This window comes from Cucumis melo, chromosome 6 (assembly GCF_025177605.1).
Source record: "Cucumis melo cultivar AY chromosome 6, USDA_Cmelo_AY_1.0, whole genome shotgun sequence".
NCBI classification, from domain to species: domain Eukaryota; kingdom Viridiplantae; phylum Streptophyta; class Magnoliopsida; order Cucurbitales; family Cucurbitaceae; genus Cucumis; species Cucumis melo.
The window spans coordinates 6,360,123-6,378,482 of NC_066862.1; the positions used below are offsets into that span (position 1 = coordinate 6,360,123).

The window sequence follows — 18,360 nt, forward strand, 5'->3', positions numbered from 1 at the left end:
GTATCACACCTCTCCAAAAAATTTCTTCTTTATATCTTCGTTACTAAAAGAAAAATATCAATATGAATATTTTTAACTTATAGGTTGTACTAGACCTCGATAATTACGTGTAATTTGAGTTTTTTTCATTCCCATTAGAGTTCATATTTTCAAAGGTTGAATTTTAGTTTCTTTTTAATAAAATTTCATCCCTTAATATAAGGTAGAATATCAAAATAGAATGAAACTCAATAAAACTCTTGAACGACATCTTAATAACCTAATTTCTACTCTTCCCACGAGACCATTAGATTGATAGTTAGTTAGCTTAAAAAAAAATCTTAAGTGAGATTGATTCAAATGAGAATTTTTGCAATAGTACTTTGTTAATTCTAAAAGGATGTAAACAACACGATCATAAATCTTGTTATGTTACAAGATTTAAGTAGATTAAGAAAAGGCATGGTTGTTCGAAAATACATTAAAAAAAAAAATCAAAGAATCAATGATTTTCCATACCTCAGATACTATTAGTTAGGTTGTTCATACACATTTGAGATATATGAAATTAGTGGTTTTAGTATAGTTTTGACTTTTAAATATAAAAATAAAGAGCAAATTAAATCAACAACAATGTTCTACAAAACTTAATCTAAATCAAAATTTCAATCCAAGCATCAACTTAATATAAATTTTTGATTAAAATGTTAAAAAGTACTTGAATAATTTTCTCACTAGTAGAAAAATGGCCTACGATGACAGTTAAATGCTGTCATAGAAAGATTTCGTGACAGTTATTTACAGTCATTGATGCAGCAGTCATGGAAAGTATTTTATGACAGTTCAAAAAAACTGTCATGAAGGACATTTTTCATGACAAAAAATAAATGTCACGAATTTCTTATTTTATGACAGATAATAACTGTCATCATTTAGATTTTATGACATATAATAACTGTCATTACTTATATTTATGACAGATAATAACTATCATTATTTATATTTTATGATAGATAATAACTGTCATTATTTATCTTTCATGACAGATAATAAATGTCATAATTTATAATTTATGACAGATAATAGCTGTCATTATTCACCTACCATGACTTTAATTAACTGTCAAGAATACCTTTTCCATGACAGTTTTTTTAAAATTCAAATGTCATATAACTTTTTTTCAGTCCCTGTTTTTCTTGCCCTATTTTTTTTCTTCAATCATAGTTTTTCTTGTCGCCCTACTATTAACTGACCAATTCAAGCACAAAGTACTATACAACACACCCATATGAAAACAAACCGTCAATGCTTTAATGTATATATGTTAACATACACTTTGTAATATTTGTACAATTGTAAGTAAATGGTTTGTACAATGATAGAATAAACATACATGTTTTGATACCAACAAGCTATTTAAATAAGTACTCTGCTAATACAACAAAGATTGGAGTTAATAATACTAGTTTTCATTTTCTTTTCTGCCCCAGAATTGCTGCTTCCATCATTGCTTGTTTTCTTTGATGACTCAGTATCACTATCGGCACCACAACTTCTACTACAAAATACAATATCAAATTAGAAATCCACTTATCACTCCCATGTACCTACTTTTAGATAACACTTGTCATATTTACTAACTCAGAAAAAAAAAAAAAAACATCATTTCCATCTTAATAAATCTATAACACAAAAACAACTTAGAATAAGGCTTTTGTAAAGCCATTATATAAGTTAGCCTTCAAGCATGTTGACAGGAAGAAATGTGTTTACCAAGAAGTTACTTCTTCCTGTGCAAATAATACACCACCAACTAGAGCTCTAAAAGTTGCACCAACTATTGCTGCACACCCACATGTAACCTTTCAAAATGTTAACCTAAAAAAAATAGAGAGAGAGAGAAAAAAATCAGGTATTTACATTTACGACCATTGATAATTGATACTACAAGAATGTGGGCTTGGCGTAAAATCGTAAACAATTGTGTATAGAAAAAACCTAGTTAGGCTATCAAGTTCTCCCAAGTCCAATTGCATAAAACTAAGACAAATAACGTCTACTCAAATATGTAATTTTTCAACCAAAGGTGCATAATATGTCCAACCATATTCTCTCCCACGCTTGTAGAACAAATAGGGCATATCTGAAAAGAAATGAAAGCCAACCTCTTGAAAAAGGACAAACTAATTTCATACAGAACCCAATAGAGAGTCTTTACGATCAAAAGAAGATACTCCCCAAAAAGAATTCTAAACTTCCATCACTAGTACAACATATTTAACTAATAACCATAGGCAAACATTCTTGACTAGAGGCAAGACGAGTGCTCAAATACAATATCAAACCGAGTATATCTAGGAATTGAAAAATATAAGCAAAATACGACCAAGGCACCCAGGCTAAAGGCAGCCATAGTAACATAACGTTACAAGTCAAACCCCAAAAAATAATACTTAAGCAACTTATCGTTCATGAAACAGGTTCACGACAAAGGCTTTTTTTTTAAAAGAAAAAACTTGCATAAAAAAGATCAAAACACGAACTGTTAACAGTCAAATATTGAGAGTCATCCGAATAAAAAAGCCACTTAAAACTTAAAAACACAAACGCTAGGTTCTAAAGTTACAAATTAGCGATTTTTCTTACCCCAAAGTTGGCTTCTAAGGGATGCTCATCATCGATATGGCAGCAAAGCTCAACCAAATCAAATTCCTCCTGACAAAACGGACAAGGATATTTTGAATTCAAATCATCATCCCTATCCACCTCCTCGTAGTCAAAATAAAAATCTACAACATAGTTCGTACTAATTTATTTGAGGCCCAAATTAAACATCAAAAGAAAAACAAGCTAAAGAAACATCGAAAGCAACAAAGCATAAACATCAAAGGAACTGAAAATACAAAACATATAATTAAGAATTGAAGGTTGAAAACTTACCCAACAATGGCGCAGAAGAACAAATAACAGAAAATTCAAAGAGAGAGACTGGCTCTACCATCTCTGTAAAACCCCAAAACAATAGAGCATAAATAGAGAAAAAGAGAAAATTCATAATAATCAAAAGATCAAAAGGAAAAAAAGGATTAAATAAAAAAGTGGGTATTTGAGGAAATTACTTTTCACAGAAGTAAGTAATTGGAGCTAAGGAAATGACAGCAATGAAGAGACAATAAGTGATGAGAACTAAATGGTTCATTCCATGATGAAGAACTATCTCGAGCAGAATACTCACAATGGCAAAAACAAAATCTATGGCCATCAAAGAACTACCATTATCAACAACAAATAACCAATTCAAACAAATAGTTCTTAAATCAGCAGCAGATCGTTTAGTTCCAAATTGAAGTTTAAGGAATGGGTACTCTGGTATTATTGCAGCATCATATAATACCTCTCGCAGAAGAATTTCATCTCCAGAATCCTACAGAAGAAACAATTTAGTAAAATCAAAGATTTATTCCCTTTACCACTTCCAAGATGAATAAGCAATATTACTTCCAAAGATGTATCTGATCAAGCTTAAGCCACCATGGATAGTAGCAGAGTTGCAGAACCTTAAACTACATCTCATAAGGGAGAGCCATCAATCTAAAAGTAGGAATATTACTACCTCAAATAATTAGACTACAAACATGGTACACAGAAATAAATATAAAAGAAGGAAATACTGACCAATAAATTGGTAGATGGCAAAACTGCGTGCAACAGCATCTTGAGGAAAATATCTCACATACAGAGAGATATTACTTTCAGAATTAGAATTGTCTGAATCTCAGTTGTATGATTCCCAAAAGAGAATATGTGCCTCTCATCTATGGTCTTTCAAGTTATAAAACCTTTCAACAAGGATATATAATAAGAGAGAACCAAGATATCTTCAAGAAGACAATGATACTAACATAAATCTTGTAATTGAATACTCATCGAATTCAATGTAGACCCTAATGTTAATCACAAGCCATACTCTTGGACACTTCAACACATTTTTTAATTCACCAACATACTTTTCATAAAACTTGTAACATTTAAAAAAACAATAAACACTCTGCATTTAGCATTTATAAAAAATAATTGAAAAATAACCAATCAAGAACATTCATGTTCCTTTACCTTCAACCCAGCGCCATTTGCTTTATGGTAGCCAAAATGACAGCAAATTTACATGTAAGAAAACATTAAAGTACAAAAATCATTAAATTAATCATTCAAGAGTACATCCATACAAATGCTGGGAAGGAAAAGCCACCTGTTAATGATTTTTAATAGCAACGCAGTAAAGTATATGAGAGGTGATCTTCTTCAAGTCTGTGACGATGTAAGTCAAAATGGCACTCCCTACTAACCACAATCATCACACTTTCATTGAACACCTTCTTTAGAAACAAATACCCAAAAAATATCATAGAGGAAGGCACAACTAAGAAGCACCGTTCCAACCTTACAAACAATCAAATCTGATCAAGTGAAAGAAATTTTAATTTAAAAGGAATGATAAAGTCAAGTGCAAAAATACATTGTTAGCTTTAAACCTGAAACTTTGAGAACAAGTTAAAAGAAACTAGCGAGCTGAATATTACAGATGAACATAAATCAGTCTTGAACTGTTTTCACCACTTTTATCAACAAATGTCATTCTTAAATGCTCTCTCCAAGACATATCCGAGCAGTCCCAATCTTCTTTTGCAGCAATTTGACTTTTAATACAAATTAACCAATTAAGTGTAGCACAATTGCTTAGCAGTGGCGAAAAGAAGGTCAGGGACAACTTTTAATACAAATTAACCAATTAATAACATATGAGATAGTGACTAATAATATAGTGGCTTAACCACTAATAATATCTTCGCTAACTTTCTTTGTTTCAGAGGTAAGTGCTTTTGGAGAGCGTAAACTTCTTCAAATTACCCTAGCAAAATCATCAACTTTGGAATACTTTCTTCTCAAATTACCGTTTCGTGGGCTTGATAGAGCACCATACAAACAAACTTGTCTAATATCCTGGCGAACTTCTTCTTCAAGAAACGAAAAAAGAAAAATCAAGAACTCACCGACGACGATCCTTCAAATGACGCGTGGGGGACTTGGCGGACGTTGAAGACGACGGCAGCCGGATTCACCGTCGATGTGGTTTGGAGAGGTTGAGATTTTGAGAAATTAGGGCGTGAGGTTTAGAAATTGGTCGTCGACGGCCTGAGATGACAGGCCGAGATGAAAGGGGGAGCCAGAGAGATGCTAGAGGCGGCGTGAACTTGAACCTTGCGTGAATTGAAAAATTGGGGAAACGGAAGAAGATTGGGATTTTGGAAAAATAGGAAATGCGGGGAAAGCGTACAATAAAAGAAAGGAAACAAATACTTAAATTTTATTATTGAGATTGGGGTTTTTGGAGCTCTTTCGTGGAGATGCAGAGAGAAAGGAGATAAGAAAATATATAATTAATAATATATTTTATTATTTATATTTAATGACAGTTAAAATTTGTCATAGATTTATGACAGTTTTTAACTGTCATAAATTCTTCAAATCCGAAAAATTCCGCCTTTTCCCGCCAAAAACGCGCATTTTAACCTTTTATGACAGTTTTTTCTAATTTCCTTTTAATTTTGGATAAATGAACTGTCATAGTAGACCCAATTTCTTGTAGTGTCTTATCCCATGCAAAGTTTAACCAAAACTCCCACTAATTAGAAATCAAAATGAGATAGAATTAGAATGAATTCAATTTAAATTGGAATTGTTATTCCTTCGATTTATTTTATTAGAAGTTATCTAAAATTGGAATTAGTACATCACATTGACGTTATTTACTTTAATTGAATAGTAGTATATCCCTACTTATATTTTTTACTTACGAGTAAAAAAAAAATATGTCAACATAATTTTTAAATAGGGTTTTAATAACCAAAAGGAAATTTCAATTTGCTTTATCAATTACTAATTTTATAATATAGTTAGATTTTTTTTATTATAGTGATTTACTTAATATTAACCAATGACTACTCTTGCCAAAATTGATACCATTTATGAATTTTAGTAACCACAATCACTGAATATCAAAAGGAAAAAATAATCTTTCTGTTTTGTTCATTTAGTTTTCGATTCGATTTAGATTTTCTTTTCAAACATGAAATTGTTAGGATTATTTTATCTTGAATTTTGTTCCAATTTTATAGTTTATTGACTTTAAAAGTTGAACTTTTAATATTAATTATTCATGTACCCAATGTTTAATATTAATGCTTATCAATTAATTTAAAGTACGCATAAAACAAATATTAACGATAACAATAAGATTATAGGATATTTAGTGAAATATTAACATTAAAACTATAAAATTTGAAATGAAAACCAAATTAAAACAAAACTCAAAATTCAAAAATAAAATGATAAAGTGTAATATTTTAAAATCTAAAAATTAGATTAAAAAATAATAACCGAAATCTAGAAACAAAAAAGTATTTTTCCTAGACCAAAAACTTCAAAACTCATTTCTTTTTGTCTTTATCAAAATAATCAAGACAGGAAAGAACTCAAATGATTCAAGTAGTTAGCATATACACTTGATTAATACATATGATCATAACTCTATGAATTGTTTTCTTTTCAAGATTGGACTTGGTCTACCCAATAGGATCGAGGAGAGAGACAATTTCTGCCAACTCAATCTCCCAATAATAGGAGTGAAGAGAGGGAGAGAGAGAGAGAGAGAGAAAAGAAAACAAATAATGATAAATCAACATAAAATTGGTCAACTCAAACTTTAATATCCTCAAAAGATGAGAGTTCTAATTGCTTTTCATATAATAATAATAATACCAAATCCAAAAAATAATCAAGTGTGAAAGGGGTTGACATATCCAAAAACAACAACTACTTTGGCCTCCACTGTAACAGTTACTCTATTAAATATAATACATAATATTATTTGATTTGTTCCAGTTTTGAAATAAAGTCAAAAACATGAAAGAAAAGTCTCACATGGGACATACAAAATGATTTTATATTAATTAATATTACCCACAAATAATATCATTATATATATATATATATATATATATATATATATATATATATATATATATATATAAGAATTTTGAGACTACAAGTAATTGCTTTTCATAAATCTAGCAAGTGGAAAAGGGGACTTGAAAAAATTGGGCGATAGATTTTGGTTTTGTTTATGGTATATAAATATTTATAATCATGAATCATGAGCAAATGTTTTGTTTTAAAAAAAAATTAATAACGACAAGTTTTTCAATTTTTCCTTTCAAAGTTTGAAGATTTCAAAACATGTTTTCTTCAAACCAAAATAATATATTAAGGATACTAAATTTTGCTTACGTATATGTATATTATGGTAATGATTGGATTGTATTTTAGGAATATATATATATATATATATATATATATTATATATATATATATATATATATATATGCATGATTCATAATTTTTTTTAATATATAGTTTATGGAAAATATAGTTGTCTTAACTAACCTAAAATAATAATAATAATAATAAAAAATAAAACTATTGTTATATGTTTATTTTATTTTCCTTGAAATTTAACTTTGGACTCCAAAAATCTATATAAAAATATTTTGGTTGATATTTTGGATTTAGGCTTGATTACTCGTAGTTATAAACTTAAATCTATGTTTGGGTAAATATTATGTTTTGCTTCTTGACATGTTCATAAGTTTTGGTTAAACTTACGATTTTGGAATCTTATTAAAGCTTAACTTTTTTTTTAAAAAAAAATAAATTGTGACGTTTAATTTGATGAAAAGATAAAAGGTTTTAATTTCTACAAATTAATTTAGCGTTTATTAGTATTTCTTACAAGTTACATACATGCTTATCGACTTATTAGGATTTCATTACATACTCACGTAATCTTATTGAAGCTATGAGCTGCGCATGTTTTAATATTTAAATTTTGATTCTTGAATTTTTAAAAAATGATAAATTAATGTTCTACTTTCTAAAAGTAAAAATCTAATTGAGCATCTTTAAATTACAAAAAACTAAAATAATAAAAATTAAAAGCTTAAAGGCTAAATAGATATTTTAAAAATATAAAGACAAAAGAAAAAAAAACCACATAACTACTAGTATTTTTTAACAAAATAATACAGGTAGAGACAAATAGATGAAAAGATACGCCATCAGAATATCTCAACTAGATTGATACATTTTCATAACACTCTCGTCAAACTCCAAATCTAGTAGCATAGCAATTTATTCAATAAAGTTTTTTTCTTTTATTATGTATTATTAAGTCTTTTAGACTTAATACACGATGGAGTTTAATAAACAAATGTCTATTGACTATTCAAACAAAAGAAAATGAAAATAAAAAATAAAAAATGAAAAATGAAAATAATGGTCGGTCAAATAGACCTTCAAAGGTTTAATTTGATGTTATAGTTTTTGGTTATTATTGTAAAATCGAAAAAGGACAAACTATATATCTTCATATATATACACAAAATATTTATTTATTTATTTATTTATTTTGTTTACTACACATTTCTATTTTAAGAGTTTCATATTCGTACGTTCTTTTTATTATATTATATTTTTAGATTTTCCATTTTAATTCTTGAAATAAATAAATACAAAGTTTATAATATTACTAATACAAATATTTCACTTTTGCACTATTTTTGTTTGTACCTTACAAAAGTCAAACCATAGTCTACAAAAACATGTGGTTTTAAATAATCATTGAGATTCATAAGACATTTGTTGAATAACTTTCTAACACATTATTGGACTAAATAACGATTTTTTTTAATGCAAATGCAAGCATTATACTAAAATATAGAATATGAAATTAAAACTTTGAAATTGTAGAGACCTAAATGGATTGATGTTGAAAATAAACCAAAAACCTAAGGGTCAAAAAACCAAACTATAATTTAATTTAAATTAAATATTTCTTATCAAATGCTAAAAATATCACTGTCGTATAATTTATGAGTAATTGCATTAAGTAGAACTTTTAGAAATAAATAATTAATGTACAATAATATTTATAGAAATTACAGATATAACAAAATTTGTTAGTGAGACTCCTACCATACTAATAATATACATCTAAATTATGTCATATACTAACAAATTCTTTTATATTATATCATTATCTTGTATCTTTGCAAATACTTTACACTTGATTCTATATTTACAATTAGCCTTAAGTTTTATTATTAACTAATATTAATACTTGTAACGTCACGAGTTTAAGAGGAAATATGAATGATCTGATATTGCATTTGAGAGATTTTGAGAACATGAAAGTTAAGAAAGACTTAAAAGAATTAAAAGTTACTACCTATACCAATAAATTGTCCATTCTTTTTCGGTAGTTAGATCATAGAAATTTCAAAGTTAAACATACTTAGAGAAATTTCCTAGGATGCTTCAACTCGAATTAAGACATTTGATTGATCGTCCCATCGATGTATTTATATAATAGAAAAACTAAAAAATAGAGCAAAAATAGGTAATTTTGTTGGTAATTTATTTACTCATTATTGAGTCAAAATTTGTTCAAATTATAAACTCCAAAATTAATGGAAAAAAAAAGGAAAGAAAAAGAAGAAGAAGAAGAAGAAAAGAAAGGAACACGTGTGTTTGATTTGAGGGATGTTAAAGAAAGAAAAAAGAAAAGCGCGGCTCCGGGCGATAAATTGTAAAAAGAAATGGGGTCCTCTTGTAATTAATGTAAAGTTTTGGGGCTCCTCTGCCACACAAATAATTATGAAAAAAAAAAGAAAAAAAAGCCTTTCTCACGTTTTATTTTTCTATTTTTTCCATTTTTTTTCTTCAATCTACCGTCCACTGCCTCACTCAAATATAAACATTTTAGAAAAAAAAAGAAAAAACCTTTTACTTTTATGCTTTTAAATGAATTCTATAAAGTTTTCACCAATAAGTAAATAAATGTCAGACATGTTGACATTTTGGTTGATGCCCACTTTAATATGAGAGGTAAATAATTTACATATTTTCATTATTTAGTAAAAGAATTACCAACAAAAAGAACAAATAGATAATGGGAGTATATTATAAATTATTAATATTTTTATTTTTTTTAAAAAATATAAAATGTTTATTTAATGGTTAATTTTTTTTAAATGTACGTTAATGTCGAAGATTGTATTTATATTTTTATGGATGGTATAAAATTGAGACTTCGACAGTTTTATCAATGTGGATATTTCGAACTTATGTTATATTATTATTTTTTTATTTATGAGAAGATTTCCTTTTTCTTTTTTATTCACTTTTTGCTAGGTTGGTTTTGTCATTTTAAGCAAATAAACACATTTCTTTGTTTTGTTTGCTAATTTTATATGAATCCTTTAATGTTTAAAAAAAGAAGAAAAAACACGTCAGAAATAAGTTAGAGTTGGAAAAGGAGAGTTGTTTATTTTTTTCAAAGAAAAAATGGTGTGAGGGCAGGAGGCTCCCCTATTTTCTTAATTTGGATGCTTTAATCATTTTAAGCTAGATAAGTAGGGATCGTTTAGAGCAAAAATTATCTAGGACTAATTATAATAACTACCTCTTGCTACGATAAACACTGTTTAAAAGTCTTTAATCAGCTACAATAAACATAATTTTAAAATCTCGGCCAATTTGCTACTATATTTATCTATTTGCTACGGTTTTTATTATTTGACATTCATAATTTTTTTTTTAATTATTCTTTGTTGTAGTGTTTACTATTTTTTTATTAAACTAAAACAATCTACGCACCAAACACATGCTATTAAACCCAAACTAAAATAATCTACACCTCAAATACAAACTATTCTAATCAATCTAGGAAAAAATATGGTTTATAGATTATATTTTGTTACCTTGGAGTTATATTATTGCAACTTCCTTGTGTTGTGTATATGGCTCGAAAGGAACAGAAAACCTTGCAAGAGACTATTGATAAACTAGTGAGGGAAAACATTATCTCTTTGGCTCCCATAGTTTTGAGCTTGAAATTATCCTTTATCTTGTAACTTTGATATATATTTCATATCATTTTTATATAATATGATTGCTTTTTTCTAACCTCTTAAATTATGTTAATGGTGCAAACTCTTGTTTACTTTGTACATTTTTGTTTTGTTTTATTGCATCATCGTACCAAAGTACGATGAAAGTACGTTAAAAAGGTATTAACTTAGCCGAGATATCTTGGTATCATCCTTTTTTACGTGATGTTTTATTAAGAAAAAACTAAACTTTGTTCAACCATTATATATTTTTTAAAATATGTTTGTGTTGATATGGATTCGATCGAAAACAAAATACGAGGGAAATCAAAATATAATTTTAGATCAATTACTCAAAGAATTAAATTTAGGGTAGGTAAAAGGCGAAAGAAAAAAATAAATAAAAAGTCAGCCATGATAAAACAAACAATTGAGAGATTTTTCTTTTCTACTTTAGATAGGAACATTTTAAAGAGGGAAGTTTCATATGTATGGGTATGATTGAGTATTTGAAAGTCAAGTACACAAGAGGGAAATGATCATTATTTGTAAGTCAAAATTGGATTTTTGAACACACAAATATTGTATGCAATAATTAATTAAAAAAGACCAATAGTTAATAACATAATTAAGAAAAACTTGAACAATTACGACATACTTTAATTAACTTCAAAGGTGAGACATAAAAATAAGTTGGGATAGTTGTTAGATAAATTTTGCCTCAAAACATTATAACAACATGAAATCTATGTCATTTGTTTTGTCTCCTAATCTTGTCTTTGATTATATCGAATTGTCTTGTAATGAGAACTCATGTGGGGGCATGCTTGTCACTCCATTTCTAGGATATATTCTAACATGAGAAAAAAAGAAAACGAATAATATATAGAAAAACCTCTTTGATATTTATTTAGGGTTTTTCACTTTCTCTTTTCCATAAATCATCAAATTACTTATAGTTATTTATTCAAAATTAATTGAAAATAAGTTATCATTATAGTTTATTTATGAATTATATATATTCAATAATTTAATTTTCAATTACCAAAAATCAAACTGGATGAAAATTACACTTATAAACCACTTCTTCCTCTTAGACTTTTTTGTTTGTTTGTTTTGTCATCTATGGGTGTTATTTAATGTATGAATGATATAAAGTTTTACTAATTTCGTAAATATTTTCGTTTACTTTACTATATTTAATAATATATGAAAAAGATAAGATGAAGAAAACTACCGTAAAGAAAAGACTAAAAGAGTGTGCGAAAATGTTGATGTCACGATGAATTTAGTATCTAACTTTTAGATAATTATGGAGCTTTGCTTTTGAGAATATTGTTATAAACTACTTTCCATCATCTGCTTAATAAAATCGAAATTCAAACTAATATATGAGTAAACACATGGTGAAGTTGATTAATTAGTATAAATAACCTAAAATTGATTTATAAATATTAAATTAATAAAGACCAAAATGTAAGTGATATGAATTTAAATTATATTGTCATAATTACGTCAATCTTAATTAATATTTCCATATGTGATGGTTTAGCCAAACAAACATATTGTTAATTATCTCAATATTCTCATAACAATTTATGAGATTATCTGCTGAATACAACACAAAAACATATGGTCATCTAAAATCTTGATTATATATAGTTTTCCGAAGTATATAATTCAATGCATGTATACTTCGATGTCTCACTACTAATAAAGATGTACATCGATTGGATCGAATAAAATCATATTCAAAACTCTACAAATCGAGTTAAGGTATATTATATTCTAAAAGTTAGACATGACAACCAATATTTAACCACAACACTATGAAAACAATAGATTTGAATACTTTGTTAGGACAACAAACCCCATAAATATCTCCACAACGGTATGATATTATCCATTTTGGATATACATAATTTGCTTTTAGTACTATCTCAAAAGGTCTCATACCAATAATGATAGTTTCCTTCACTTATATACCAATGATTATTCCCTTATCTAATTGATGTAGGATTTTGGTTGCATTACATATTCCATATTTAAAATTGTTGAATTAAAAAATTAAAAAAGATAAATGGATTCACACTACTTATAAAAGAAATAATTTACCTATTTTATTGTCAATTGATTTTGAAATGAAACCTCGTATAATTGAATATGATATTAGAGTTCATAAAACTCAAATAAATATTAAAAAGAAAAAAAAAAAGAGAGACATGGGATGAAATTAATAAAAGAAAAAAAAAACATATTTATCCAAATGAGATTAAAAAAGAAAAGAAAAGAAAAGGTAACAACTCTATAATGATGAAGAGTGTGCGAGGCTTATGTGGAAAGTGCAAAAGAAAAGATTTGGACGGCCGATAGTTATGGAATGATGATGGACGGTTGAGAATTTTCGAACCTTCGCAGAAAATGCATTGATATTTGTCTTTTTCTTTTCTCATTTGCTCAAAAATAATAATAATAATAATAATAAAAGAAAAGGAAAAAGAAAAAGGAGAAAAAAGGCATTAATATTATTATTATGTAATAGTATTTATTTGAAAGCTTTATAGGGATAGGCACACTGAAATGTGGAATATGAAACAAACCGTGTTGGCTTTCAAATTCAGACCCTAACTACTAATTCAAATAGGGATATATTCCTCTCCTGGTCGCACACTCTTCTCTACTATTACTATTATTTCTTCTTCCACTCACTTTTATGGGAGATCGATTATTACGAGTGTTACAATTATAAATATATATACTTTTTTTAATGAATATAAAATGTGAACATTCTCTTTTTAACTATTTATAAAGACAAATACTTTATTTACTTACTTACTTACTTACTTACTTTTTCCTTATGGGTTTTGGTTGTGGTTCTGTTGCAACCGAGGAAGAAGTAAATTAATCTAAACCATACCTATTTAAATTAGTACAATCCCTGTCGTACAAAAATTAACCAACTATTTTTTTAGAATGTGGGTTGAAAATTCAAATGCTAGCTAAATTTGTAATCTAATATTATAGTTTGTATGTAATTAGAAGAAGAATTAGGTATGAGTTGTAGTATTAGTGGTCTATTGTGTCTTTGTATATGATTGTTGGTGTTCTAATTTTCTTTGTGGTGTTGAGAGAATTTGACCAGTATCAAATGTGTGGCAAACAACTATTTTAAAAGTCAAATTAGAAAAATATCAACAAGAAATTAGTGGTCTAAATTAACAAAATCTCAACCTTTTACAATTGTTTAATTGTTTTTTTTTTTAAAAAAATGTAAGTATTTGATTTTCGAAAACCAATTCTATTTTCTTTTCGATTCCCTATATTAATTTTTAGTGTTTAAAATTTGACTTGAAAATTAAAAAACATAAAAAGTAGATTATAGTGATGGATTTAATTTTCAAAAATTAAACATAAAAATTTAAATGATTACCAAAGATTGTTTGTTTTTATATACTATGCTCTACTCATTGGTTTTTCTATCTTTTTTAAATGCAACGTTAGTGCTTCTTTTTTTGTTGGGAATACATGTTTTTCTTAATGCAAACCAAACCCCAAACCAATGGTCATCTTAGTTTGTATTTAGGGAAAACTAAATAGTATTGGTCTAGATATATCGTTTTTTTTTATTAAAAGAACCAATCAAAATAAAACCGAACCAACAAGTGAACTATCTTTTAGTATTTTAATTATGTTTTGAATGTATATTTTTTTTTTAAAAAACCATTTATTATGTAGAGTGTTGTTTTTTACTTAGGTGGTAAGAATAAAATGTTTCATTTGTTAAGAAAAAAAAATGGAAAGAAAAAGAAAATGCCAAAAATCGAAAATCAAACCAACCCAAATAAAACCAATTCATTGGTTTTGTTCTTTAATGGACAGTAACTTGGATCCCTTCTTTGTTAAATCAATTGATTTAATTTGGTTTGTTAACTCTAAAACCGATAAAATCGAACCAACTATCATTCTACCTCCAATTGAACTTAAAAATAAATAGTTATTAATTGATGATGTACTATGTCCAACAAATTAATTACTCATACAATTCATAATTTATACGAAAAAAACATATACAATAATTAATAGTTGAATGATTTTTTTAATTTGAAATAGAAGGCACATGTGAGATTCTAATAAATATTTTATTTACAAAGTGTTGTACTTATGATAAATTTTTAGTTGTTCCTTCGAAATATATAGTAAATTGTATTGACATTAACAACTATTACCTAGATGATTTGATAATTATAATGAATGATGATGCAAGAAATTTATTCTCTCAATCTATATATGTCATTATTTCAAAGAAAATAATAAATGTATAATAACCCTTAATGTCAAAATTTGCCCTAATATTATAAATGGCACACAAATTATTAGATGTTCCCATCCATTATATTCTTCGTCAATTGTAAATTAATTAAGGTCAAATTTTGCCGTTGTTCGTTCTAAGTGACATTCCTATCATCCATTATTATTATTAGTTGTTGTGTTGCAAACTCTATCATATGTGTATGGGCCTACCATTAAAAGATGTGAAGCACAACATTTAAATAATATCGAATTCAAAATTCAAAATTTGAAGTTAGATTTTGTTTTTCTCTTTTGTATTTGTTTTTTTTTTCCTTTTGGGTAGCTTTCAATTTTAATTCAAACTTCCAAAATGTGTGAAGTTTGACTTGGTCAAAAGTGCTATCAATAAGTCTATTTTACATTGCTCCTAATATTATTTTCTATGCTCGGCTTTAAAATATAATTTCTTAAAAATTTTGAAACAAAATTTAAATTTGTAGCACCGAATGATAATGATGATGCTATACTTCATTCGTTTTAGATTCTCAAATTTCTATTCGAAATTACAAAAGATTAATAATTAGTTTTTAAAAGTTTAAAGGATAAAATGCTTAAGAATAATACTACGATATTAATTTTTTTTAAAAAAAATAAAGAACAAAGTTTAAAAGTATTTTTTTTAAGTATATATAATTCAACCAAACTTAATTTATTACCTATATATCAATCATCTACTTTTGAGAAATAACATATTTGATACAAAATGGAATGAAATAAATTAGTATATCCTTTATGATCATATAGGGATATATTTAACAATATTGCTTATCAAATTAGCTTATTTAAAACTTTTTCTTAAGTATATATATATATATATAATTTTCAATTATTTTATAGAAATGTTGAACATATCTCATACCTTGACAATTATTCAAACTAAGTCTACTTATATCTTTGAAATCTTTCATCGTCAAAAGCATAAGAAATGCCATCTTCATGAAGTGTTAAATTATTATAAGAAGCAAATAACATAATAATATAGAGGGGGCTGCCTTGCTTCTTAACCTAACTCTGGCACTAAAAATTCTTAAAAAGAACACACACACACACACAAAAGGAAAAAAAGGGGGAAAAAAAGAAAAAGAAGAAGAAAAAGAAAAGAGAAACATCTTCATGGTCCCAAATGAACTAAGTTTATAAATTAATAATTAAGCTTAATTTAAAGAATTCACAAGTTGAAAGGCTTTGTTGGGATATTGGGACATTTATGATGAAAAGCCTAATTAGAAGAGAAGACTAAAACGAGTAAAATGGAAGGAGTACTTGAATATAGTAGGCAAAGAGAATTAGAAAAGGGGTCTAGATGCAATGAAAAAATGGACTAAAATGAGTAAAATGGATGGAGTACTTGAAATAAGATGAGCCCAATGTTTTACACCACCAAATGGAAAGGAAATCATGGAAAAGGAAAGGATCAAGTGGGATTAGAATTTACCAAAGTGTTCAAATATGTAGACTTTGCTTATACTTTGCACATACAATATTGTTTTTGGACCAAAGAAAGCATGCATATATATATATATATATATATATATATATATATATATATATATATATATATATATATATATATATATATATATGTGGGACAATGTGAACAAAAGCATAGCGTGAAATTCTAAACCAAAAATTCATCTTGTCCTTTGAATAATGGATATGTTTTTCAATGGTTTGAAGCTAGGTGTTTGGCTAAATAATATAGCTCTTTTCATGTCCCTAACAAATAATACTTTGAACTCTTAAAAGTGAGAATTTGATTTTTTTTTTTTCATATCAATTGAATCTTTAATGTCAAATATCAAAATAAGGTTTGGTATTCATATCCACATGTAAACGTACCCTTTTTTTTTTTCTTTTTCTTTTTCTTTTTTAATAGTATTTTAGTTGTGATAAAGAGAAAGAGGTCTCGCATTCTGATACAAATACACTAACAAATTAAAAGATAACCAAACAAAATCAACAAAAAAGGATAAAACAACCAACAAAGCATAAAAAAAAAAAAACTCAAACAACACAACTCCTAAGTAAAACATATCTTAAAGAGAAGATCAAATATGAATTCTCCCGATAGAAGTCTCAATCCATATAGAACACATCCACTGTACAAACCACTTGAAAAGGAGTGAAAGGTAGCCTTTGGTCATAAAAATTACGATTTTTTCAAATATGATAAATGACAATACATCATGTTATTTTTTAAATCTTATTATTCTCATCCGGTTATTTACACCAATATAATAAAGTTCAATGTTTCGATGGGAAATCATTAGAATAGCCTAGGTAGAAGGAAAATGAGAAAAAATGAAAAACATGTATGTGTATTAATATCATATGTTTACAAAATTAAAACACAAACCACTAGTACTTACCTAGATGGGAATGGAAGAAAAAGAAACATACATAATATTGTTTTTAGATCAATACTCCTTTCAATTTACAAAATATTGCAACTTTCTAACAATTTGTCAATTTCTCTCTTAGTTTACTACTAGGGTATGGATTTGAACCGATAAATATATATATAATATGTCCATTATTGATTAATTACGTTCACTTTGGTCTATCTTTTAGTTTTTTTGTTTTATTTTGTTAGTGATTATCAATATGAATTAAATTGTTATACTAAAATTTAGTGCGGTAATTAAATGTTTTTTATAGCAAAAATATTTCATTATATTATTTTAGTTCAATGATGGTTCTTCTAGCTAAGATTATATTACTTTTCTTTTTAATAGAGGTAAAATAATAATTAAGTTTGTTACTTTTATTAAAATAATTATTAAAATAGTAATAAAATAATAAAATAAATGAAAAGTATTGTCATTTATTTATTTCTAATTAAAAAGTTAGAGAAAATTTCCATCACATCAATTAATATACTTAAAAGAATAATTATGTATAGTCTCAAAAAAATGCTATGAAAAGTTAAAAGATTTTTAATAATATAATGTTATAGCAAATTTTCGATGAAAAGGTTATTAGAACTAGAAGTTTACCATAATATTTTTGTAACGTTGTCGTATGT

General features: G+C 26.8%; 1 long non-coding RNA gene across 22 annotated transcripts; it reads right to left on the reverse strand.

Moving 5' to 3' along the window:
* Positions 1 to 1,268: 1,268 nt before the first annotated feature.
* On the reverse strand, positions 1,269 to 5,386 carry LOC103483971 (uncharacterized). 22 transcript variants are annotated; one of them, XR_007821935.1, is made up of 7 exons: positions 5,031 to 5,385; positions 4,229 to 4,317; positions 4,093 to 4,112; positions 2,920 to 3,818; positions 2,626 to 2,694; positions 1,753 to 1,857; positions 1,269 to 1,537 (listed from the first exon to the last, which is right to left on the reverse strand). It is a non-coding gene; the product is annotated as an uncharacterized LOC103483971 (long non-coding RNA). The 22 variants fall into 22 exon arrangements; XR_007821936.1 differs by having other exon boundaries at positions 4,229 to 4,320; XR_007821932.1 differs by having other exon boundaries at positions 2,920 to 3,231; positions 3,374 to 3,403; positions 3,478 to 3,570; positions 3,655 to 5,383.
* Between the last annotated feature and the right edge of the window lie 12,974 nt (positions 5,387 to 18,360).